The sequence below is a fragment of the Felis catus genome, chromosome A2, assembly GCF_018350175.1.
Source record: "Felis catus isolate Fca126 chromosome A2, F.catus_Fca126_mat1.0, whole genome shotgun sequence".
Lineage (NCBI taxonomy): Eukaryota > Metazoa > Chordata > Mammalia > Carnivora > Felidae > Felis > Felis catus.
The window spans coordinates 94,852,533-94,877,999 of NC_058369.1; the positions used below are offsets into that span (position 1 = coordinate 94,852,533).

At 37.8% G+C, this 25,467-nt stretch overlaps 1 protein-coding gene across 9 annotated transcripts in view; it reads left to right on the top strand.

The window, feature by feature from the left end:
• Positions 1 to 25,467, top strand: part of CDK14 (cyclin dependent kinase 14) — a 674,504-nt gene that overhangs the window by 520,889 nt on the left and 128,148 nt on the right. For 4 of the 9 annotated variants that reach the window (XM_045053225.1, XM_045053221.1, XM_023250334.2 and 1 more), the window contains one exon: positions 20,165 to 21,224. The exons of the other annotated variants lie outside the window; for them this stretch is intronic. The gene's annotated coding sequence lies outside the window, so the exon portion shown is untranslated. Of the gene's footprint in view, positions 1 to 20,164; positions 21,225 to 25,467 lie in introns of those variants that run through there. 9 annotated transcript variants of the gene reach the window in all.

Here is a 25,467-nt window from a genome sequence, read left to right on the forward strand (position 1 = left end):
TTTTTAAAGGGGAAGCTCTCCTATTTCATTACTGCCTACTTGTCAGTTCATCTAGAATTTGATATTCTGCCATAAAGCCAACAACTTACAGTAGTCATAGTCACAGACAAAACTAAACCCAAAAAAGTGTCCTTACAGGAAAAATTAATCTGTAGTTTGTAAAAAGAGAATGTAGTAGCAAAACAGAAAAGAATAATGCCTAGCATGTATTCAAACTGAACTCCAAATTTAAAGGTTCCAGTATTTCTACAGTGTATTAAATGGACTTCAGTGTAAAGCGTCCCTCTACATAAATTCCATCAGAAAATGTATTTTCTTTTGATAAGAAACTTTTACGATATCATTTATCTTTTACTTGGAGATCTTCATCTTGTTATTTTAAGTCACAAATACCACAGCTGCAACTCTTTCTGGGTGTTTACTAAAGGATGTTTGCTTAGTATCCAGATTTTGGTTAAAATATATATTTTCAAAATGTCTCTGCCCTGAGTTTCTCTTTTCTCTTAAATATTGAGACCTTTTATGAGGCAGTTATGAAATAGCCAGTGCTTGTTTTTATCAAGCAGCCTCAGACTGCTGTCTTAAGTGACTAGGAATCTTAAAACCTCCTAGTCAAAACACTGGTGGAAAATTCATTCTGTTCTGTATTCAGCATAAAAAGCTTAGCATTAAGCTACTGAATATAGCTGTCAAGATATACTGCATTAGTTTTGTCAAATGTAAAAATTTAAACATCACTGTGAATCCACTCATCCCCTCATTTGGGAGTTTCATTGTGTGGTCCAGAAGCTGGCCTTTGGGGGGGAAAAATGAAATACTATTTGAAATGGTTCACCTAAAGTTAAGATTTTTTTATTCTGCCACAGTAACTCAATTTGTTAATAACTGACAGATGTGTTAGAAAAAAAATGAATAAATCAACTACTTTGAGAGAAAGGACTGTCAAAGAATTATTTTAAGAAGAGAATTGAGACTGGTCGTCTACAAGTGGACTTCCCAGTGTTCAGACTAGCTTTTCAACTCAGATGCCCTTCCCTCTCAAGATGGGCAAGCCAGAGATGTCAGGCCGTGCAGACCCAGGGGTGCATGGTGGTATTTCTGTGCGCCTGATCTCATTTCCCACCCTCTTCTCCATTCCCTGCCCTCAACTTGGCCTTCCACAATGGGCTCTGCTTTCACAGACTTTGTACAATCTCCACTGTTTTACATTCTTCTCAATGAATCCTCTCTCCATTAACTGAAATAATATGATACTGACGTTCTTATGTTTGTCATCCCCTTTGTTGAATGTTTTCTTTTAGATTGAGTGATCTCATTGTTAAAAGTTTCACCTTCAGATGTGTGGGTTCCCCTCCTATAAGGTCCCTTGGTTCCAAAGAAAAGAAATGGTACCCTCATAACTGTCTTCTGTATCAGCAGTTCTCAACGTGTGGGCTGTAGACTCGGGGGAATCCCCAGGGGCTCCATGGGGGTCAAAATTATTTTCATAATAAAGCTAAGATGTCCTTTGCCTTTTGCACCGTGTTGACATTTTCAGTAGTGGTGCAAAAGCAATGGTAAGTAAAACTCCTGGCTCCTCAGCGTGAATCATGGTGTGATATTTTGTTGTCGTTGTTGTTGTTACCACTACATAATTGTTTTCCAGAGGCAGATTTGCTTAATAATGTTCTTTATGAAGACCTAAAAATTATTAATTTTTGTAAACCTCTCCCTTTGAGTAAACGTCTTCTTAATATTCTGTGTGACTAACTGGGAAGTTTGTGTAAGCCATATTTGTATATCTAATTACTGTGACTATCTCAAGGAAAAGCTCTGGTGCAGGTGTTTGAGTTGCAAGGTTTACTAGCTGTTTTTTTTTTCCTGGCAGACATCTTCTCAAAAATGAAAAAAAAAGTGAGTCTGTCACCCAAAGAAAACCACTGACAGCATTTGCTGTCAGTGATTAAATTAAAGCTTTCAATAGAAAATTAGAATTTGGGGAAACTATAGACAACTTTATATACTCCTGTGAGCTTGACAATTTCCCAAACACTTCTCAAGTGAGGTAGGTGGTGATTACACAAATGTGATGTTTTTATATTGCATCGGGAAATAGGTCATTGTTTGAAAAATCTGTATAACTCATTGCATCAGTATTTTCCAAATTACCAATGCATGATTTTAGAAAGTCATTACATGGAAAAATATTCACTGGAAGTATGAAATAAACCAGCAGATTTTAAAATAACAGAATACAAAGAATTCATTGATACCATTTCAGATTTCCCAATGCAACTGACCCTTAAGAAATTACCACTTGTTGAGTTTTGTTGTAGTATAAAAGAGTATATACCTAAGATTATCTGAAGGGGCTATTAAATACTTTTTTTTCTTTTCCAACTGTGTATCTGTGAGAGCCCATGTTTTCTTCAGTTGCTTCAACCAAAACAACATATCATAGGACAGATTAAATGCAGAAGCAGTTATGAGAATCCAACTATTTTATATTCAGCTAGACATTTTTTAAAAATCTGCATTATTGTAAAGTAGTGCCATCCCTCACTTTTCTGTTTGGAAAGTATAGTTATTTTTATTAAAAAAAAATTTCATGTTAACATGTAATCTGTTTTTAATGAATTAATAAATTAATATTTTAAGTTATCAATTTTAATATCAAATATGAAATATGGTAAACGTCAAAGGCTATAATGCATATAAACAAAAGATTATGGGGGGTCCTCTATACTTTTTAAGAGTGTAAAATGTCCTTTAAGGCCAAAATATGTGAAAGTCAATACTCTATATCAGCAGTGCTATTCATTAACTCTAACATGCCAGTTATGTTGGTAATATTTTTCCCCTTTGAATAAATTACTATTTGGGGAAGTTTTCTTTCATTACAAAATTATCCCAGTCTAACCATCTAATTAAATATCACAGTTTTTCAATTTACAATGGGTACAAATTCTCATTCTTGTGTTCACACAGACACCATTTGAAAATCATAGCAGAGTACCATTTACTATACCCTTGGCGATTAGTAAGCCAATTCTTGTGGTTTTTTTAAATTTTTTTATCTTGTTTTATTTTTTATTTTTTAAAATTTATATCCAAATTAGTTAGCATGTAGTGCAACAATGATTTCAGGTGTAGATTCCTTAGTGCCCCTTACCCATTTAGCCAATCCCCCCTCCCACAATCCCTCCTGTAACCCTCAGTTTGTTCTCCATATTTATGAGTCTCTTCTGTTTTGTCCCCCTCCCTGTTTTTATATTATTTTTGTTTCCCTTCCCTTATGTTCATCTGTTTTGTCTCTTAAAGTCCTCATATGAGTGAAGTCCTAGGATTTTTGTCTTTCTCTGACTAATTTCACGTAGCATAATACCATCCAGTTCCATCCACATAGTTGCAAATGGCAAGATTTCATTCTTTTTGATTGCCGAGTAACACTCCATTGTATGTATATACTACATCTTCTTTATCCATTCATCCATCGATGGACATTTGGGCTCTATCCATACTTTGGCTGTTCTTGATAGTGCTGCTATAAACATGGGGGTGCATGTGTCCCTTCAAAACAGCATACCTATATCCCTTGAATAAATACCTAGTAGTGAAATTGCTGGGTCGGAGGGTAGTTCTATTTTTAATTTTTTGAGGAAACTCCATACTGTTTTCCAGAGTGGCTGCACCAGCTTGCATTCCCACCAACAATGCAAAACATATCCTCTTTCTCCGCATCCTCGCCAACATCTGTTGTTGTCTGAATTGTTAATGTTAGCCGTTCTGACAGGTGTAAGGTGGTATCTCATTGTGGTTTTGGTTTCTATTTCCCTGATGATGAGTGATGTTGAGCATTTTTTCATGTGTTGGTTAGCCATCTGGATATCTTCTTTGCAGAAGTGTCTATTTATGTCTTTTGCCCATTTCTTCACTGGATTATTTGGTTTTTTTGCGTATTGAGTTTGATAAGTTCTTTATAGATTTTTGATACTAACCCTTTAGCTGATATGTCATTTGCAAATTTCTTCTCCCATTCTGTCGGTTGCCTTTTGGTTTTGCTGATTGTTTCCTTTGCTGTGCAGAAGCTTTTTATACTTGTTGAGGTCCCAGTAGCTCATTTTTGCTTTTGTTTCTCTTGCCTCCAGAGATGTGTTGAGTAAGAAGTTGCTGCAGCCAAGATCAGAGAGGTTTTTGCCTGCTTTCTCCTCAAGGATTTTGATGGCTTCCTGTCTTACATTTAGGTCTCTCATCCATTTGAGTGTATTTTTGTGTATGGTGTAAGAAAGTGGTCCGGGTTCATTCTTCTGCATGTCGCTGTCCAGTTTTCCCAGCACGACTTGCTGAAGAGACTGTCTTTATTCCATTGGATATTCTTTGCTGCTTTGTCAAAGATTAGTTGGCCATATGTTTGTGGGTCCATTTCCGGGTTCTCTATTCCATTTCATTGATCTGAGTGTCTGTTCTTGGGCCAGTACCATACTGTCTTGATGATTACAGTTTTGTAGTATAGCTTGAAGTCTGGGATTGTTGATGCCTTCTGCTTTGGTTTTCTTTTTCAAGATTGCTTTGGCTATTCGGGGTCTTTTCTGGTTCTATACAAATTTTAGGATTGTTTGTTCTAGCTCTGTGAAGAATGCTGGTGTTATTTTATTAGGGATTGCATTAAATATGTAGATTGCTTTGGGTAGTATCCACATTTTAACATTTGTTCTTCCTATCCAGGAGCATGGAATCTTTTTCCATTTTTTTATGTCTTCTTCAATTTCGTTCATAAGCTTTCTATAGTTTTCAGTGTATACATTTTTCACCTCTTTGGTTAGATTTATTCCTAGGTATCTTATGGATTTTTGTGCAACTATAAATAGGATCGATTCCTTGATTTCTCTTTCTGTTGCTTCATTATTGGTGTATAGGAATGCAACTGATTTCTGTGCGTTGATTTTATATCCTGCAACTTTGCTGAATTCATGAATCAATTCTAGCACTTATTTGGTGGAATCTTTTGGGTTTTCCATATAGAGTATCATGTCATCTGCAAAGAGTGAAAGTTTGACCTCCTCCTGGATGATTTGGATGCCTTTTATTTCTTTGTGTTGTCTCATTGCAGATGCTAAGACTTCTAATACTATGTTGAATTACAGTGGAGAGAGTGGACATCCCTGTCTTGTTCCTGACCTTAGGGGGCAAGCTCTCAGTTTTTCACCATTGAGGATATTAGCATTAGGTCATTCATACATGGCTTTCATGATCTCAAGGTATGCTCCTTCTATCCCTACTTTCTTGAGGGTTTTTTATCAAAAAAGGATGCTGTATTTTGTCAAATGCTTTCTTTGCGTCTATTGAGAGGATCATATGGTTCTTGTCCTTTCTTTTATTGATATGATGAATCACATTAATTGTTTTGCAGATATTGAATCAGCCCCGCATCCCAGGTATAAATCCCACTTGGTCGTGGTGAATAATTTTTTTAACCGTATTGTTGGATCCAGTTGGCTAATATCTTGTTGAGGATTTTTGCATCCATGTTCATCAGAGAAATTGGTCTATAGTTCTTTTCAGTGGGGTCTCTGTCTGGTTTTGGAATCAAGGTAATGCTGGCTTCATAGAAAGAGGTTGGAAGTTTTCCTTCCATTTCTATTTTTGGAACACCTTCAAGAGAATAGGTGTTAACTCTTCCTTAAATGTTTGCTAGAATTCCCCTAGAAAGCCATCTGGCCCTGGACTCTTGTTTTTTGGCAGATTTTTGATTACTGATTCGATTTGTTTACTGGTTATGGGTCTGTTCAAATTTTCTGTTTCTTCCTGTTTCAGTTGTTGTAGTGTATATGTTTCTAGGAATTTGTCCATGTCTTCCAGATTGCCCATTTCATTGGCATATAGTTGCTCATAATATTCTCTTATTATTTTTTTTATTTCTGCTGTGTTAATTGTGATCTCTCCTCTTCCATTCTTGATTTTATTTATTTGGGTCCTTTCCTTTTTCTTTTTGATCAAACTGGCTAATGGTTTATCAATTTTGTTAATTCTTTCAAAGAACCAGCCTCTGGTTTCATTGATCCGTTCTACTGGGTTTTTTTTTTTTTTTTTTTTTTTTTCTTTTGGTTTTGGTAGCATTAGTTTCTGCTCTAATCTTTATTTCCTGTCTTCTGCTGGTTTGGGGTTTTATTTGCTGTTCCTTTTCCAGCTCCTTAAGGCGTAAGGTTAGGTTGTGTATCTGAGCTCTTTCTTCCTTCTTTAGGAAGGCCTGGATTGCTATATACTCTCCTCTTATGACCACCTTTGCTGTGTCCCAGAGGTTTTGGGTTGTGGCATTATCATTTTCATTGACTTCCATATACTTTTTAATTTCCTCTTTAACTTGTTGGCTAGCCCATTCATTCTTTAGTAGGATGTTCTTCAGTCTCCAAGTATTTGTTACCTTTCCAAATTTTTTCTTGTGGTTGATTTTGACTTTCATAGCATTGTGGTCTGAAAATATGCATGGTATGATCTCGATCTTTTTGTACTTACTTAGGGCTGATTTGTGTCCCAGTATATATGGTCTATTCCAGAGAATGTTCCATGTGCACTGGAGAAGAATGTATATTGTGCTGCTTTAGGATGAAATGTTCTGAATATATCTGTTAAGTCCATCTGGTCCAGTGTGTCATTCAAAGCCATGGTTTCCTTGTTGATTTTTTTATTAGATGATCTGTCCATTGCTGTGAGTGGGGTGTTGAAGTCTCTCCTACTATTATGGTATTACTATCGATGAATGTCTTTATGTTTGTGATTAATTGATTCATATATCTGGGTGCTCTCACATTTGGCACATAAATGTTTACAATTGTTAGGTCTTCTAGGCAGATAGACCCCTTGATTATGATATAATGCCCTTCCGCATCTCTTGATACAGTCTTTATTTTAAAGTCTAGATTGTCTGATATAAGTATGGCTACTCCGGCTTTCTTTTGTTGACCATTAGCATTATAGATGGTTCTCCATCCCCTTATTTTCAATCTGAAGGTATTTTTAGGTCTAAAGTGGGTCTCTTGTAAACAGCATATAGATGGATCTTGTTTTCTTATCCATTCTGTTCCCCTATGTCTTTTGATTAGAGGATCGAGTCCAATGACGTTTAGAGTAAGTACTGAAAGATATGAATTTATTGTCAGTATGGTGCTTGTAGAGTTGGAGTGTCTGGTGGTGTTCTCTGGTCTTTTCTAATCTTTGTTGCTTTTGGTATTTACATATACATATACATATACATATACATATACATATGTATATGTATATTTTTTCCCCATCTTTTCTCCCCTCAGAGAGTCCCCGTTAAAATTTCTTGCAGGGCTGGTTTAGTGGTCACAAACTCCTTTAATTTTTGTTTGTCTGGGAAACTTTTTATCTCTCTTTCTATTTTGAATGACAGCCTTGCTGGGTAAAGAATTCTTGGCTGCATATTTTTCTGATTCAGCACATTGAATATATCCTGCCACTCCTTTCTGGCCTGCCAAGTTTCTGTAGATAGGTCTGCTGCAAACCTGATCTGTCTTCCCTTGTAGGTTAGGGACTTTTTTCCCCTTGCTGCTCTCATGATTCTTTCCTTGCCTGAGTATTTTGTGAATTTGACTATGATATGCCTTGCTGATGGTCAGTTTTTGTTTAATCTAATGGGGGTCCTCTGTGCTGCCTGGATTTTGATGTTTGTGTCTTTCCCCAGGTTAGGAAAGTTTTCCGCTATGATTTTCTCACATAACCCTTCTACCCCTATTTCTCTCTCTTCCTCTTCTGGAACCCCTATGATTCTGATGTTGTTCCTTTTTAATGAGTCACCAATTTCTCTAATTCTTAAATCGTGCTCTTTTACCTTAATCTCCCTCTTTTTTTCTGCTTCATTATTCTCTATAAGTTTGTCCTCTATATCGCTGATTCTCTGTTCTGCCTCATCCATCCTCGCCGCCGCTTCATCCATCTGTGATTGCAGCTCAGTTATAGCATTTTTAATTTCATTCTGACTAGCTTTTACTTGTTTTATCTCTGCAGAAAGGGATTCTAATCTATTTTTGACTCTAGCTAGTATTCTAATTATCATGATTCTAAATTATGGTTCATACATCTTGCTTGTATCTGTGTTAGTTAAATCCCTGGCTGTCGTTTATTCGTGCTCTTTCTTTTGGGATGAATTCCTTCATTTTGTCATTTTGAAGGGAGAAAAGGAATTAATGAGGTAGAAAAATTAAAATTAAAAAAATTAAAATTAAAAGAAATGTTAAAATTAAAAAATTAATCACACATACACACACACACACAAAATCTAATATGATGCTAGATCCTAGGTGTGTTTTGGTCTGGGTGTTGAAAGTGGTTTGACAGATTGGAGAAAAAAAAGGGGGGGAAGGAAATCGTTTGAGAATTTGAAAAAATGAATACACTGAAGTAGACTAAAATGAGATGATGGGAGTTAAATAGAACTTGAAAAAAATTACACAAAAGTAAAAAATATAGTAGAAAAAAAATTAAAGGAAAATATTTTTCATAAAAATTAAAAATAAAAATGAATTTTTTCTCTTTCTGTATTCAAGAAAAAGGAAAGAAATGAAAAGGAAAAAAGAGAAAAGAAAAAAGTCATTTGAAAATTTTAAAATGAATACACTGTAGTAGACTAAAATGATGGAAGTGAAATAGAATTTGAAAAATTTACATAAAAGCAAAAAATATAGTAAAAAATTTTTAAAATTTTTTAATAAATATTGAAAATAAAAATGAAGTTTTTCTCTTTCTGCATTCAAGAAAAAGAAAAGAAACGAAAAGGAGAAAAGAAGAAAAAAAGGAAATCATTTGAATTTTTGAAAAAGTGAATACACTGAAGTAGACTAAAATAAAATGATGGAAGTAAAATAGAATATGAAAATATTTACACAAAAAAATAGTAAAAATTTAAAGGAAAATATTTTCAATAAAAATTGAAAACAAAAATGAATTTTTTCTCTTTCTGTATTCAAGAAAAAGAAATGAAAAAAAAAAAAGATGAATAGATGGACCTGCCAACAGATAGAAATAGGACTGAAATTACTTTGTTTTCCCATAGAAGTCAGACTATGAAGTGCTTTATAGTCTATAAACTAAGTAGGCTGTGAGACTTGTGTTCTTGAAGAGCAAGGTTGGCCCAGTTGGGCGGGGCTCAGCGTAACAGCTCCATTCTCCACTAGATGGCGCTGCTAGCCTACTGGGGTAGAGTGTTGTGGCGTTCATAGGTGCGTATGTGCATGCGTGGGAGCACTGAAAATGGCGTCACCCAGCTACCCTGTCTCTAGTATCAGAACTCTGTCCTCCCCGATCAGCAATCGTGCACCCATCCTCTGTCTTCAGCTTTCGTCCACTCTCCGCTTCTTCACTGTCCGTGACCAAGCCCCAGGCAGTACCTCTCTTCCAAGTTTTGTCTCAGATGTGGCTGTTTTCCCCGGCCCCTTACTTCTGAAGGACTGAGCCTTGACCTGTTCCACCCCTCTGTGGGAGGGTCTCACAGAGCAATGGCCAAATGCCAGCTGCACCCAGGAGCACTTGCGGGTCCCTGCTGTGCCGGTGCCCTGAGACTGCAGCCAGGTGCCAGCCCACCACAGAAAAAGATTGCGAGATAGTGTAGCAGCAACACCTCAGGGGTTGTGGAAAATTACAACACACATCTGGCACCAGGCTTCACCCTTAACGATCTTGTCCCAGCACAAGCGAATGTGGCCGTTTTCTGGGGTCTGCTGGGACCAGGTGGCTTCAACGGTCTCCACCAAATGTCCTTCCACCAGTGGAACTGCTTTTCCCCATGTGGCCCAAGAACCTCCCGGACCCCACTCTGTTCCTGGGGATTCGCCCTTCCCACCAGAGCACCATCAGGTATCGAGCTGCGGAGTTGGAGACTTTGTGCTCCCCTTGTTTGCAGTCTTAATGGAATTTAAACCCTCTCCTTTCTCCTTTCTCCATTTTTAGTTTAGTCTCTGTGGCTGTTTCCAATTTTCCACTTTCTCTCCAGCTGCTTTTGGGGAGGGGTGTTTTTCCCATATTCTCCTTCCCCCCCCCACCCCCCCGCAGTCTCTGTCCTCTCTCCACCTGCAAAAGCGGCTCCCTGCCCGCTGCTGGCTTTTCTCTCCCAACATTCACCTCTCCGCGCCACGTACCTGCTGATTTCTGTGGTTCAGGTGGTGCAGATTGTTGTGTTAATCCTCCAATTAGTTTTCTATGTGTGTAGGATGGTTTAGTGTTGGTCTGGCTGTATTTCATGGATGCGAGACACACAAAAAACTTCCATGCTGTTCGGCCATCTTACCTCCTCCCTCAATTTTTTTTTAATGTATTTATTTTGAGAGAGAGAGAGCACAAATAGGAGAGAGGGAGAGAGAGAGCATCCCAAGTAGACTCCCACATTGTCAGCTCAGAGTGCAGTGTAGGGCTCGAACCCATGAACCACAAGATCATGACCTGAGCTGAAACCAGGAGTTGACAACAAAAGGAAGTCAAAGGCATGAAAATTGGCAAAGATGAAGTCAAGCTATCACTTTTTGCAGATGACGTGATATTATACATGGAAAACCCGATAAACTCCACCAAAAGTCTGCTAGAACTGATACATGAATTCAGCAAAGTCACAGGATACAAAATTAATGTACAGAAATCAGTTGCATTCTTATACACTAATAATGAAGCAACAGAAGACAAATAAAGAAACTGATCCCATTCACAATTGCACCAAGAAGCATAAAATAGCTAGGAATAAACCTAACCAAAGATGTAAAAGATCTGTATGCTGAAAACTATAGAAAACTTATGAAGGAAATTAAAGAAGATACAAAGAAATGGAAAAACATTCCGTGCTCATGGATTGGAAGAATAAATATTGTTAAAATGTCAATACTACCAAAAGCAATCTACACATTCAATACAATCCCAATCAAAATTGCACCAGCATTCTTCTCAAAGCTAGAACAAGCAATCCTAAAATTTGTATGGAACCACAAAAGACCCCGAATAGCCAAAGTAATTTTGAAGAAGACCAAAGAGGGAGGCATCACAATCCCAGACTTTAGCCTCTACTACAAAGCTGTAATCATCAAGACAGCATGGTATTGACACAAAAACAGACACATAGACCAATGGAATAGAATAGAGACTCCAGAATTGGACCCACAAATGTACGGCCAACTAATCTTTGACAAAGAAGGAAAGAATCCAATGGAAAAAAGACAGTCTCTTTAACAAATGGTGCTGGGAGAACTGGATAGCAACATGCAGAAGAATGAAACTAGACCACTTTCTTACACCATTCACAAAGATAAATTCAAAATGGATGAAGGACCTGAATGTGAGACAGGAAACCATCAAAACCCTAGAGGAGAAAGCAGGAAAAAGCCTCTGTGACCTCAGCCGCAGCAATTTCTTACTTAACACATCTCCAAAGGCAAGGGAATTAAAAGCAATAATGAACTGTTGGGACCTCATCAAGATAAAAAGCTTCTGCACAGCAAAAGAAACAATCAACAAAACTAAAAGGCAACCGATGGAATGGGAAGATATATTTGCAAATGACATATCAGACAAAGGGCTAGTATCCAAAATCAATAAAGAACTCACCGAACTCCACACCCACAAAAAAGCAAATAATCCAGTGAAGAAATGGGCAGAAGACATGAATAGACACTTGTCTAAAGAAGACATCCAGATGGCCAACAGGCACATGAAAAGATGCTCAACGTCGCTCCTCATCAGGGAACTACAAATCAAAACCCTACTGATACCACCTCACGCCAGTCAGAGTGGCTAAAATGAACAAATCAGGAGACTATAGATGCTGGAGAGGATGTGGAGAAACGGGAACCCTCTTGCACTGTTGGTGGGAATGCAAACTGGTGCAGCCACTCTGGAAAACAGTGTGGAGGTTCCTCAAAAAATTAAAACTAGATCTACCCTATGACCCAGCAATAGCACTGCTAGGAATTTACGTAAGAGATACAGGAGTGGTGATGCATAGGGGCACTTGTACCCCAATGTTTATAGCAGCACTTTCAACAATAGCCAAATTATGGAAAGAGCCTAAATGTCCATCAACTGATGAATAGATAAAGAAACTGGTTTATTTGCACAGTGGAATACTACTTGGCAATGAGAAAGAATGAAATCTGGCCATTTGTAGCAACATAGATGGAACTGGAGAGTGTTATGCTAAGTGAAATAAGTCGTACAGAGAAAGATACCATATGTTTTCACTCTTATGTGGATCCTGAGAAACTTAACAGAAGACCATGTGAGACGGGAAGGGAAAAAAAAGTTAGAGAGGGAGAGAGGCAAACCATCAGAGACTCTTAAAAACTGAGAATAAACTGTGGGTTGATGGGGGGTTGGAGGGAGGGGAGGGTGGGTGATGGGCATTGAGGAGGGCACCTGTTGGGATGAGCACTGGGTGTTGTATGGAAACCAAATTGACAATAAACTCCATATTAAAAAAAAAAAAGAAAAAAAGAAACCAGGAGTTGGATGCTTAACTGACTGAGTCACTCGGGTGCCCCAGTAGGCCAAATTCTTAAGAGAATTTTTCTATATATTAGTTTTTTGGACTGTAAATTTCCCTTTTTCATATGCATTAGTTTTTTGTTGTTGTTGTTTTAAATATTTTTGTTTATTTTTGAGAGAGAGAGAGACAGAGCATGAGCAGGGGAGGGTCAAAGAGAGAGGGAGACACAGAATTCGAAGCAGGCTCCAGACTCTGAGCTCTCAGTGCAGAGCCTGATGCAGGGCTCAAACTTGGGAACCTCAAGATCATGACCTGAGCTGAAGTCGGATGCCTAAATGACTAGCCACCCAGGCACCCCTGTGTGCATTAGTTTTGACCTTGCATGGAGAGGTTCTGACAAAATTATACTAAAGCATCAAGCCATTTTACATAGCTTGTTTATAGGACTTAGGAGGACTTTCAGTACTGTACCCTGATCATACTCGATGTAAATTCAACTTCTTCCACAAGAATGGACTCAGGTCTTTCCCTGCCCACTATGAGGGTGACTTCTGGAAATCTGCGTGCATTTGGGGGGGTTCAGAATTAAAAGTAACTACTCAGCATGAGTAGTGGTAAGATTATGGTTGCATTTTTTTAGCTCTTTATTTTGAAATATTTTTAGATTTACAAAAGAGTTGTAAAGCCAGTGCAGAAAGCTATACCCTTCACCCAACTTCTAATATTAACCACCTTTATAACCATGGTACATTTATCAGCTTAAGAAATTAAGGCCAGTACCATACTATGAACTAAGTTTTAACTGTATTTGTAGCTCACCTGTTTTCATATTCCTGTCCTTCTGTTCAGAATCCCATCCAGGTAGTACATTGCATTTAATCATCATGTCTCTTTACTCTCATGTGGTCTGTGACAGTTTCTCAATATTCTCTTGTTTTTGATGACCTTGATAGTTTTGAAGAGTACTTTGTACTTTTCAGGTATTTTGTAGAATGTCCCTCATGATGTTTTCTCGCAGTGATGGATTTCAGGGAAGAGTACCACCCAGATGAAGGGCTCTTCTCCTCACATCATGTTAGGAAGTACATGGTATCCACATGTACTTATCACCAGCCTTATCACCAGTCACATTGACCTTGATCACTAGGTTAAGATAGGTAAGGTTTTAAAGCCAATGTGACCCTCAGAAAGTAAAGTCAGAGAAGCAGGAAGTCTGGGACAAGTTCTCAATCAAATGGAAGAAACTCAAGATGAGTTACTGAACTGAGAACAGAGCTGCCTTATGTCAGAATCAGGAGAGAGGGGGAAAATTACTCTCAAGGCTCAGACCTTCTAATTGAAAGTGGGTAGATATGGAGGAGAGGAGTCACTAACAGGACAGTGTCTGAGTTAAGAATTCAGAAATGTTCCAGCCTCTGACTCATGATCAGTGATAGAATTCAGCAACACGTCTGACAGAGAGTGAAACATATTTCGTGAACATGAATAAATGTATAGGTACTTTAGATATGTTGGGAATAAGGCCAAAGTTTCAGCCCCTCTGTACTGAAGTCTCCTGTGATTTGTCTGCCTTCCCCCACTAGAATCTAAATCTCACAATATAGGAATCTGTTTACATTTTATCCTCATTTCACAATTTTATCTCCATTTCTTAGTGTGGCATGTAATTTATGCTCATTAATTTTTTTTTACATAATTTATTGTCAAATTAGCTAACATACAGTGTTTACAGGGTGCTCCTGGTTTGGGAGCTAGATTCCCATGATTCATCGCTTACATACAACATCCAGTGCTCATCCCAACAAGTGCCCTCTTCAATGCCCATCACCCATTTTCCCCTCTCCCCTCCCCCCCATCAACCCTCAGTTTGTTCTCTGTATTTAAGGATCTCTTATTAAATAGTTTCATTAAATATTTTTAAAATGTTGAGTGAATTAGTGAATATTCCAACTAACGCACCATACCATAATCTCCTGTCTTATAGCAAATATTTTTTGAGTAGCCATTCTGTTGGTGCTAGGAAGTAGTGAATGAGTTTCTAGTTTCAAGATCCTCACAGTTCAGAAACACATATAAGAACATTATATTTCAGGATGATAAAGGCTGTGGTAGATATTTACGTGAAGCTACGTGAGGGGACAAATGAGGTAAAAATTAATTCTGCCAGAAGAGCTTGGAATGGTCTCACAAAGGAAGGGATTTTGAGCCAAAGGAGGAATTATATTTTTCGTGGGAATGAAGGAGGAGAAGTGTGTTTTCATGCAGAGGAAACACTGAGAGCAAAGCCATGGCACAAAGTGTAGCATCATAAGTAATGGTCTGGTAAAGCTAAAAAGCGTGGATAGGAGGAGTGAGAAGGGACGAGACTGAAAATGAGATTTGAAGCTGGATTGTGAAGGGTCTGGAATGATGCTAAAGAGTTTGGATTTTAATGTGATTGCCCACGGGGAAATATATACGACTTCCTGGTCAGACACAGAAGAATCAAAACATCTTAAAGCTGGGAAGATCCTTGAAGGATCATATAACAATTTGAAAAGGATGTAGTATTTTTTTTTCTTTTCTTTGAACTTCTTATTATGGTAAATCATGTTTTGAAAATAAGTAAAGAAAATGCATGAAATTCCATTCACATTGACATCTAACATAAAATTAGAGTATTAGAAATTACACCAATACTTAACCTTCTTTTTGACTGAAAACCTATTCATCGTTTAGCCCTAAAATGTTGTGAATCTACTATAGGTATGATTCAACATATCCAACATGTACATAATATACTCCTTGGAAAGTTATGCAGGAATTATTTTAGTTGAAACAATATGCCTTCTTTGTTTACATATCTTTTTGTAAAATGAATAATGACTCCCTTAATTTAAGTTTTGTGAATATGTAGAATCTCAGTATTGATTCACTAACTCCATTTAAGGGAAATGCAGAAACTAAAAAGTGAGATAACTGGTTTTCCAGGGATAAAAATTTAACATAGCTTTTTTTTTAGTATTTTAATAATTTTGTATGGTAACAGATGGTAACTATACTTATCAAGGTGAGCATTTCATAAATATATGTGTATAAATATATACATGTATTTATGTATATTATATATGTTTATAATATATATTTATGGAATTGCTATATTGTATACCTGAAACTAATCTAATATTGCCTATCAACTATATTTCAATTAAAAAAAAGACAATTTTCAAAACTGAGAGAAATGTTTAAGAATTTAGTGTCATCATGGTCTTACTTGTAATGTGGTTCACACTCAGCAGCTGTTTTCATGAATATATTCAAACTGATATTTATGAGTTTTAAGTTCCAATAAGAGGAAACATGACTTCTCCTGCCCATTTTTGCCTAAATCCAAATAAATGGTTAAGTATTTGAAAATATTAAAGTGTGTCTAACCAACTTCTTTTTTTTTTATAAATATGAGGAAATACATTTTTTTAAATGAAACTTATTGTCACATTGGTTTTCATACAACACCCAGTGCTCATCCCAACAGGTGCCTTCCTCAATCCCTAGTATTTAGCAACTCAGTAACATTTTTGATCATGGTGACACTGATGACAAAGAAAAAAAAATGTCAAAACAACTAACATAAGACAGAGTAAACATAGATTATTTAGAATTGACCGCTTAAATATTTTTAAAGGAAATTAGTGAGTAAAGTATACCAAACTAGATGGGATATTATAAATATCTTAAAAATTATAGTCATAAAGGTAATAAACATGGAGAAATACATATGATAATGTAAAAAAAGTAGAATATGATGCTTATACATGTAATACTTATGTGTGAGGAAAAATGACAACAGAAATACATTAAACTGGCATATCCATGGTTTAGCAGAGAAAAATGGATTTATAAATGTTATTGCCTAACTAAGAAAGTTAGTTAATTTACAGCTTATAGCCATGGTAAGTTCTCACTATAATTCCAACCTCGGAGCCATCTTGAATGGGTCCAACTTCTTTGATGTTCTCTCATTACTGGACTTTCCTCTATGGATAGTAGTATCTGATGAAGAGTCAAATGCCAAGCCAAATAAACTCATTTATAACAACAGAGCATTTAATAATTTAACATTTAAAGTATTTTCTATTACTCTTAAGAAATGTTGGTAAATTAACACTAGAAATAGCAGTGTCCAGATGATTAAGGAACAGCATGGAAACATACTTTAGCCAAAGCAAATAGAAGAGCTAAAGTATTCACATCGGAATAAAAATTTTGAATGCCAGATTCTGCACTTATTGCTTATCTGAATAAATTTTTCAAAAGGCTGCTTTTTGAGTCTTTTTTTAATGAAACATTACCTCCTTCTTTATGCCAAAACTAATTGCACAACATTGTTTTGTGTGTTGAGAGGATGGAGATATTGTAGGGAAGCCATGACTGTTTTCCAGTTAAATCCATTTAACAAAAGTCAACAGCTCATGGCTGATAGAGAGTCTTCAAGGCAAATAATTTACCACCTCACCTCATCCCCCAAATTTCTCCTGATCATGATAATGTTGGTCTGCCTGCAAAAACATAATACAATGTTCAGTGGTCCACTGCCCACTTGCCAGGACCTGAAATGCTTGCAAGAGGTCAGAAATTGCTTGGTTGACCTTATCTCTATCTTGTCTACAGCTTAAGGATAAAGAAGAAAGGCAGGGGAGACAAAATCATTACCTTTTTTTTTATACCTTTTATCTGTAATACAGGGTGAAAATAAACTTTGAGAAGAAAATATATAGGGGAAGAAAAATGTGTTTGTAGAATTTTTTATATCGTATCTATACACTACATATATTTTTATATTCATACATTTTATATATGTGTGTCAACTAAACAATTTGTTTCATTTTTACTTCTTTCTCACTTTCTTTGTGACTTCCCATGCGGTGCTTCACCACTCAGTGAGCTTTGCTTTTTGAACTGTCTGTTTTCCTATAGTTTCTGATTTCTACCTTCATTCCATCACTTGACTTGAAATATTCCCTGGGAGGGGTGAAAAGAGAAAAGTGTATGTGTGTGGCGAGTGGAGAGAGGGTGGCCGAGTGGGGTGGAAAGAAGGCAGAGGGAGGGAGACTGCTGAGGGGGAAAAAAGATTTAAATGAGAACTAGAATGAATGCCTCACTTGTTGGCTTTTAGCACAATTACCATACCTTAGGAAATATGCAGGGAATAGTTAATTACGACTAAATGAGCCCCTTTTAGAGGCAGTGGCAGGCCCAGGGAGCAGACTGTCAGAGCTGTGAAGGATGTGAATTGGGAGGCTGGTCTGCGTCAGGCTGTTGATGGTCTGCTGGGGAAGCCAGACAGAGCAAAGATAGCTGGGGGAGAGTAGCCTCAGACAAGGGAGCCACGGATGGCATTTGCATACTTTTCCTGCAAAGGGGGTTTAATCCAAAGAAAGAAGGAGATTTCAGTATTGTCAGGCAGGCTTTGTTCGGGTGGAGAGCAGAAGGAAATCTGAAGGGGCCTTTCTCAAAGCCTTGGTCTCAGCCTTGAGGTTGTTCTAGTAAAGTTATGTTCTTGAGGGTTGTTTGCACACTATTGTCCGTTTGAAGATCTTCTAAACCCAAAGGGCTCAAAGTATCCCCCTTTGCCAGCACAAAAGAAGGGAATTTGTGTGGTAAAAATGACTCGTGTTGCAAACTGAACCCAAGCCCCCTTTGTTCTTGTACAAAATACTCTGAAGCTCCAAGGATGTCTTTCGAGCCACACTGAGTGAGTCATACGGTAAAAGTGTTTGCAGGCTAGAAAACAAGGTAAAACTAACCTATACTTGTGTCTTTCTTTGCCAGCTCAAAGAACTCCTTAACATAATCCCCCAAAAAAAGATGGTTCAGAAAAGCATGGCAGACAAAAAAAAAGACAAGTTTTGATTGCCATGAATCATTTTTTTGCCCCATTTCCTCACAGAATTTTCTGAGACTGAAGTGTTTAAATCTAAAGTTGAGGCATATTATTTGGACTACCAAGCAGAAAGTTTTCTCACCACCTGACAAACCTTATCTTTTACTCGGCAGCACGAGCTTATGATTGTGGTGTGTGTCCAATCGTCAAAACTATGCCTTCTTTTATAAACTGTGATGGACTTATACAGTCCGTATATACAATGGTCTGATCTTCAGTGTTAAGTTTTTCTAATAGTCCACATGTTCATAGTGAGGAGTGTGTATTTGCAATGCCTGTTTATGTGATAAATCAGCATGATATTTATGGGTCAGAAATCGAGACTTGTTTCAACTGCGCTAGTTGGTTTGAGCCTAAGTGCTCATAATCCTTACAGTTAAGGAAAATATATACTAAAACACAGAATCTAAGCTTAAAAAAACAGCAATGTACTTGTTTATAAGGATAATGTGGTCAGTTGTGAGTGCCTTTTAAATTTATCTTACATATATATAGGCGTATATATGTGTGTATACATATATATGTGTGTATGTATGTATGTGTGTATACATATATATGTATATATGTGTGTGTATGTATACATATATGTGTGTGTGTATATATATGTATATATCTCCACATATAGAATTCAAAACATACAAACTAAACATGGCTTGTTAGCTGACTAAGCAGGATATACAATAAAACTTGACCTTGGAGGTTAGGGGAAAACTATGTATTAATATACAGCAACTAATTTAGCCTGAGACTTTTTTTATTAAAAATATTACTTTATCAATTTTTTTTATTGTTGTTGACACTTCTGCTGGATTTTGACTCCTTTGGAGAAGGAAGAAGCATAGAAGACCCTATACAAATTCAAAATTAAAAAAAGCAATGAAAAATCTGTTTGAGGGTCTACAACACAAGGAAATATTCGTTTAAGTTTCAAAATAAAGGCAAAACCTGTAACATGTACAAACAAAGAGAAAGCTTACTTTGAAACTAGCATGAGCCAGCTTCTCAGAGAAAAGTTATGCCCTCTTCATTGATAAAGTTATTAAGAAAGCTTTTATCAGGATAATCATCTGTTCGGGTTTTCACTGATGTTATAATGCCAGTGAGTGTGGATTACAGGTGAGGTTGGATGTTAAGACATTGGCAATGGCCAGATTACAGCGTTCTGAAGTTATAGATGAGTGGATAAAACAGTGCTTGCTACTTTCCTAAGTACGTTATTTTTTGTTATTGTTGAGATCCTTGTCTCCGAACTAAGTAAACTCTGCTTTGCTGAAAGTGGTGCATTTCTTTCTCCTGCTTTGCATTTTTCCCTGTGAGAAGCGTGTCTGAATTGCGGGGGGCGGGGGGGGGGGACCTGAATATACCTCTTTGTTGCTGAGCTTGTCAAGCACAGCGCTGTGTTCTCTTTCCCACCAGGAAGGTCAGGCCGCTGGGGGCCAATCTGTTTTCTGAAATGAACCCTACTGTCTGTCCCTGGTGTCTGACAGATTGAAACAGTTGTCTGTGTTACCACACTTTCAATACTTTTTAAATGCTTCATTTTCTGGGAAAAGCGTAATATATGTAGGCTACAGTGGAAAGATAAAAAGTTTTTAAAAGGGCCGGACTTTGGTATTAATATTTATCTACAAGACAAATTTAATTAACTTCCTAAGAACATATTTACAGATTAGGAAGTTAACTGTGCACACACACACACACACCCACACACGCAAGATAAGCCTTTACTTATGAGTTGTACTTCTAAAGACTTATACTGAGGGTTCTTTTTTTTTCTTTTTCAGTTGGAGTAATAAAATTATGAAGTATGGAACTGTTTCAATAGTAGAACTGTAGAAGTAAGAGTCTTTTGTTCACTTAGATTTCAGTTTCATGTATTTTGATCAGAGGTATGTATAAAGCCTGAAGAAATTTGTACTGTGCTGAGCCTCACTTCAATACTCTCCAGATAATTGAGCTAATTAAATCTTTACCAACATTAACACAACTGCAGCATTCCTTGGACAGTGGATAATTATTGCACGAACATGGCAAGCTTAAACTAAACAGACGAAAATAGAGTTCTGTGGAATGGGTATTGAGTTTATTCTTTATTCATCTTTTGATAAGGTTTAATTAAAACTGCCTCTCTCCATTGTGGTGAGAATGAATGTGCTTGTTTTCTTAGTGAAAAGCAAATTATTCACTTCAGCCATGGTTCAATAATCAAAGCGTTTGCAAAGTTTTGGGTTATAGTGTAGCTGTGGGGATATAATTGCTGCAATTCTGTATGAGGGCTTTATCTTTTTTTATTACTTTCTCTTATTTATTTTTGTAGAAAGAAATTTATAAAAGCCCATTTTGTGATTTGGTGTGGAAGTACATATGTCTGAAGCCTTCCTTGTTATAAGTTTACCATGTCTAGATGGTTGTTTTTTTTTTAAGTGTATTTCCTGCAGCCTCTTGCTAAAATGAAAAATGAAAAAGGACACACATTTAAATAAATAGTATTTGAAATGGATCTTTCAAGTTAGTGAAGAAAGTTCAGTCAAACCTTTGAATTCTGTGGCTCCCACTGTATTGGCCTAGTCAGTCAACAATCCTAAGGGTGGAAAAGGAGTAGATGTTGGGAATTCTTTCCACAAATACATGTTTGCATTCTCTTTCGCTTTTTTCAAATCCACCAGAAATATCTTCTGTGTTGTTCTTCTAAAGGGATGGGTTTTTTTCTTGTGTTGGTGATGATTTTGTAGCATTAATAGATTTTATGTATATTAATGACAACTTATTTTCAAACTGTCGTGACTGTGCTGTGATTTCTTTTCCTCTCTACTTCTTTTAAAAATAAAATGGTAAATTACAAGATATCAGATGTTTTATAGAATCAAGGACAAAAATAAAAGTGAGCCTTGACTGGGAAGCCTGGGTGGCTCAGTCGGTTAAGCGTCCAACTTCAGCTCAGGTCATGGTCTCATGGTTTGTGGGTTCAAGCCCTGTGTCGGGCTCTGTACTGACAGCTCAGAGCCTGGAGCCTGCTTTGGATTCTGTGTCTCCCTCCCTCTCTGCCCTTCTCCTGCTCATGCTCTGTCTCTGGGTCAAAAATAAAATAAACATTAAAAATGAATTAAAAAAAAAAAACTGAGCCTTGGCCATAAACTGGAAGCAGAGACTCAAACACAGACTCGCTGTCTCTCCTCCTTTTTCTTGTTGCCTAGCTTCTGACTTTCCCTGCTTTTCTGGTCCGTGTGGTGGAAATCTCTGTGGCCTTGTCCCATGATGTGTCATGAGAAAAAAGACCAGCCATCACTGTAGGTCAGCATTCCCAACTCCCTACAAAGGGAATCTGCCCTTCTTGGATCAAGTGAATTAGCCCTGCATCCCAAAGTTAGTGCCTCCGCTTGCCACTTCTTACTGCACTTTTTCCCCATTGGTTCCTCAGAGACGGGAAATGCATACAAGAGCAAAAATTTCTAATCTATAGAATTATTTCTAAGGTTGTCATTGAATGCAGTGTTTTTCAACTCCCTTAACGTGCAGAGACAGCATCTAGTGGACTGGAAATCGTGTTTCTTAAATGGAAGAGATGAGATCAGAAAGAAGCATGTCAGATGACACAGGTAGTGATAAGAGTATTGTGTCATGGAAGTTTTGTCTCAGCTGTGTGTGTGTTCAGATGCACCTGTACGAGTCACTTAATAAAATGTGTTTTTGCAGTGAGTTGTGGCCCAAACAAGTTTGAAAGCCAGTGGCTGCTCCTCTGATCCCCTTCAAGGTTTTTCTTGGGAGGCAGAGGGGGAAGGGGGTTGACACTGGGCAGGACTCCAAGTCCATCACTCTCTCCATCAAAGTAGCTGCACTTTAATCTGCTGCATTCGTTATGTTTTTCTCCTAAGATATCTTTTAAACAAAGGATGCAGTGGCCAAAAGTTTGAATAAATGATTTCCCAGGTCCCTTCTTGGGATTTTTTAGAGCTAAGTACAGTAGCTGCCAGGGCCAGATCAGGCATTATTTTGCTTTTCTGTTCTAGGGAGGACTTGGGAAATCATCCAGCCTTCAGTTGCTTGGGTTGGTTTTTTTCTTTTTTCATTTTTTTTCTTTCTAAAGTTGAAATGCAGTTTCCCTACTTAATCCCATAGAAAACTCTGAGACTTAGCATATAACCAGGACAACACTGAATCAGAATGGATTTTAAACAGTCTTACAGTTTAAAAAGGGGAAAGCAACGAGTCCTTCTCCCTGCACGTTTCCTGTCTGATTCATTAGGGAGGGACCAAAGGCAGAAGTGAGCATTGGTGACATGAGTGAGAAGGAGTCAGGCAGCCTTGCATGCCCAAAAAAGGTCCTTGGAGAACTGAGTGTTGAGGGGAGAGCCAGTCTCTTTAATAGAAATAAATAATAAGAAAACAAACGGACTTCCCTAAAAGTGCATTTTATTTGACTTCCTTTGGAGAGTTAGAATAAGTTTGGCAGGCACTTTTTCTACCTTTGACATGATTGACACACAGTGTCCTGAAAGCTGGGATCTAAGGTTGCACTCTGGTGTTTAATTATGAGTTCTGTTTTGCCCATATGCAAAAATATGTGAAACAATTATGGGCTTCCTTTCTTTTAACCTTATGTTAGTGGACATTTTATCAGTCATTCATTGCATTAATCTTAATAGCAGCCTGTTAGAGAGTGCCTGGGTGGCTCAGTTGGTTAAGCGTCCTACTTCTGCTCAGGTCATGATCTCACACTTTGTGAGTTCGAACCCCGCATCAGGCTCTGTGCTGAGCTCCTCTGAGCTCCTGAAGCCTGCTTCAGATTCTATGTCTCATTCTCTCTCTGCCCCTCCCTGCACTTGTGCTCTGTCTCTCAAAAATAAATTAAAATGTAAAAAAAAAATTTTAATAAAAAAATATATCAGCCTGTTAGCAGCAGACTTCACTCGGTACAGGCAGCTCTTGTGACTCAGGGAAGCCGTGTAGAGTAGGGCTTAGTAGGGTCTTTGCCTTGGACCAGCAGCCTGGGCCTTGAGGCTTTACTGCACTACTCACCAGCTCTGTGACCTGAGCTAAGTCTTAACCTACTAAGCCTCAGTTTTTCCCATCTGTCAATCAGGACTAAGAATAGTGCCTATTTTATCAGGGACTTGAGATCAAATGGGATGATAAATGTCAAGCATTTAGCACAGTGGCTTGCTTGATTTGTAACAAGTGTTCCATAGCTTTCATGAATCCCAAATTCCATGAAGTCTGTGATAAAACAAAACACATATTTACTTGAACTCTTCTATGATAATTATTTTTTGTCTTTCCATTTCTTTTACTAAAACAAAACAAAAATCTAGAAATCCTTACAATGCAACATATTTCTTGGCACGAATCCTACATGATCATGACAAAAGGAAGAACAAATCAGGGTTCAGTTTGGTATGATAGTTTTAATGTGGATGAAGAAAGGGGATTAGTGGAAATTGGGAAGAGATATTCAAGAGACTCTTTTTTGTTATCAGCAGAAGACAAAAGTAGAAGGGAACGTGTTGCATGCAGAGGATGGCAGGAATTTACTTGAGTGAAGCAAAGAACAAAATGGAAACAGTCTTTAAGGACGATTATTTAAGTTTCATGACCCTCAATAGGGGTTGTTCAAAATCATTCCAAAGAAATCATTAATGTCGGGGCACCTGTGTGGTTCAGTCGGTTGAGTTCCGACTTTGGCTCAGGTCATGATCTAGAGGTCCGTGGGTTCAATCCCCATATCAGGGCTCTGTGCTGACAGCTAGGAGCCTGGCACCTGCTTCGGATTCTGTGTCTCCCTTTCTCTCTGCCCTCTCCAGCTCTTGCTCCGTTTCTGTCTCGCTCTCTCAAAAATAAATAAACATTAAAAAAAAATCATTAATGTGATGTAGTCATGTGGTTGGAGTTGGAGGAGATAGATGAGAAAAATTAGAATTGCCTCCCACATTGTGAGACTAGAGCATTGACCACGTGGTACCTTCCCTGGTGGCCTGGAAAAACTCTGGAGGGACAGGCAGTAGGTGGGGAGAGTGAGACCACATCTGGGCATGGAAAGTAAAAGTGTGCTTCAGTTTAGGTTGGCGTATCATTTGAAAGTGGGCAATTAAAAGCGGAATCAGAGATTTGGGTGTCTGCAGCAAGATGGTGCTCTGATGAGGTCAACTTAAAGGTTCAAAAACGGGATCACTGTTACTGCACTCTGGGTAAAGACAACAGAGAGAGAGGTCAGAAAAACCAGAAATAAGTTGTAGGTGTGTCCCAGTCGCAATCTTCTCCAGACCTCTTTTCTGTGCAGAGTTCCACACTGCAAGTTGTTTGTCTTTCTCTGATTTTCCAAAACACAATGGGGGCTGTAACGTGAAAGCCTTTAGTAGACATCGGCCATACACGTATTTGCTTAAAACAGTGTTTAAATGTTTAAAATTAAGATCCAGTGATTAAAACTACATGGATTTTACATAAAAATCCATTTTTTTCTGTGTCTCATTAAAAAGAAAAGGAAGATTGAGCCACTCCAGGCATTCTCTAACTGCAGTGAATAGCTGGGGCTGAGCAGCACCTTCTTTAGAAGAGGCCGTGCTCTGAAGTTTGCCACAACCTCTGCCGCTGCAGCCTGTCCTTCTGCCAATGAGGCTAGGAAGCACGTGGTTCTTACCCTCGCCTTTTTGCTATTGTTCTTCTTACAGTAGAAGTAAAAGACAAGTGAAACATTACTTATAACCGTGTTTCTGTCCTAATGGCCAAAATTTAAAATTAGCCAGAGGGGCTTTTTGTTGAAGAAAAATTGGTGAGAGCATATTTCTTTATATAAATTAATTTAGGGGCACCTGGGTGGCTCAGTTGGTTAAGCGTCCAGCTTTTGACTTCAGCTCAGGTCATAGTCTCATGGTTCGTGAGTTTGAGCCCCACATCAGGCACTGTGCTGGCAGTGCAGAGCCTGCTTGGGATTCTCTCTCTCTCCCTCTCTCTCTACCCCTCCCCTACTTGTGTGCTTTGTTTCTCTCTCTCTAAAAATAAATAAATATACTTTTTTTAAAAAGCCATAAAAAATTTAATGTAGCATGCTTCACTCACAAAGGTTACCTCCTTGGCCCTTATTGGGCCTGTC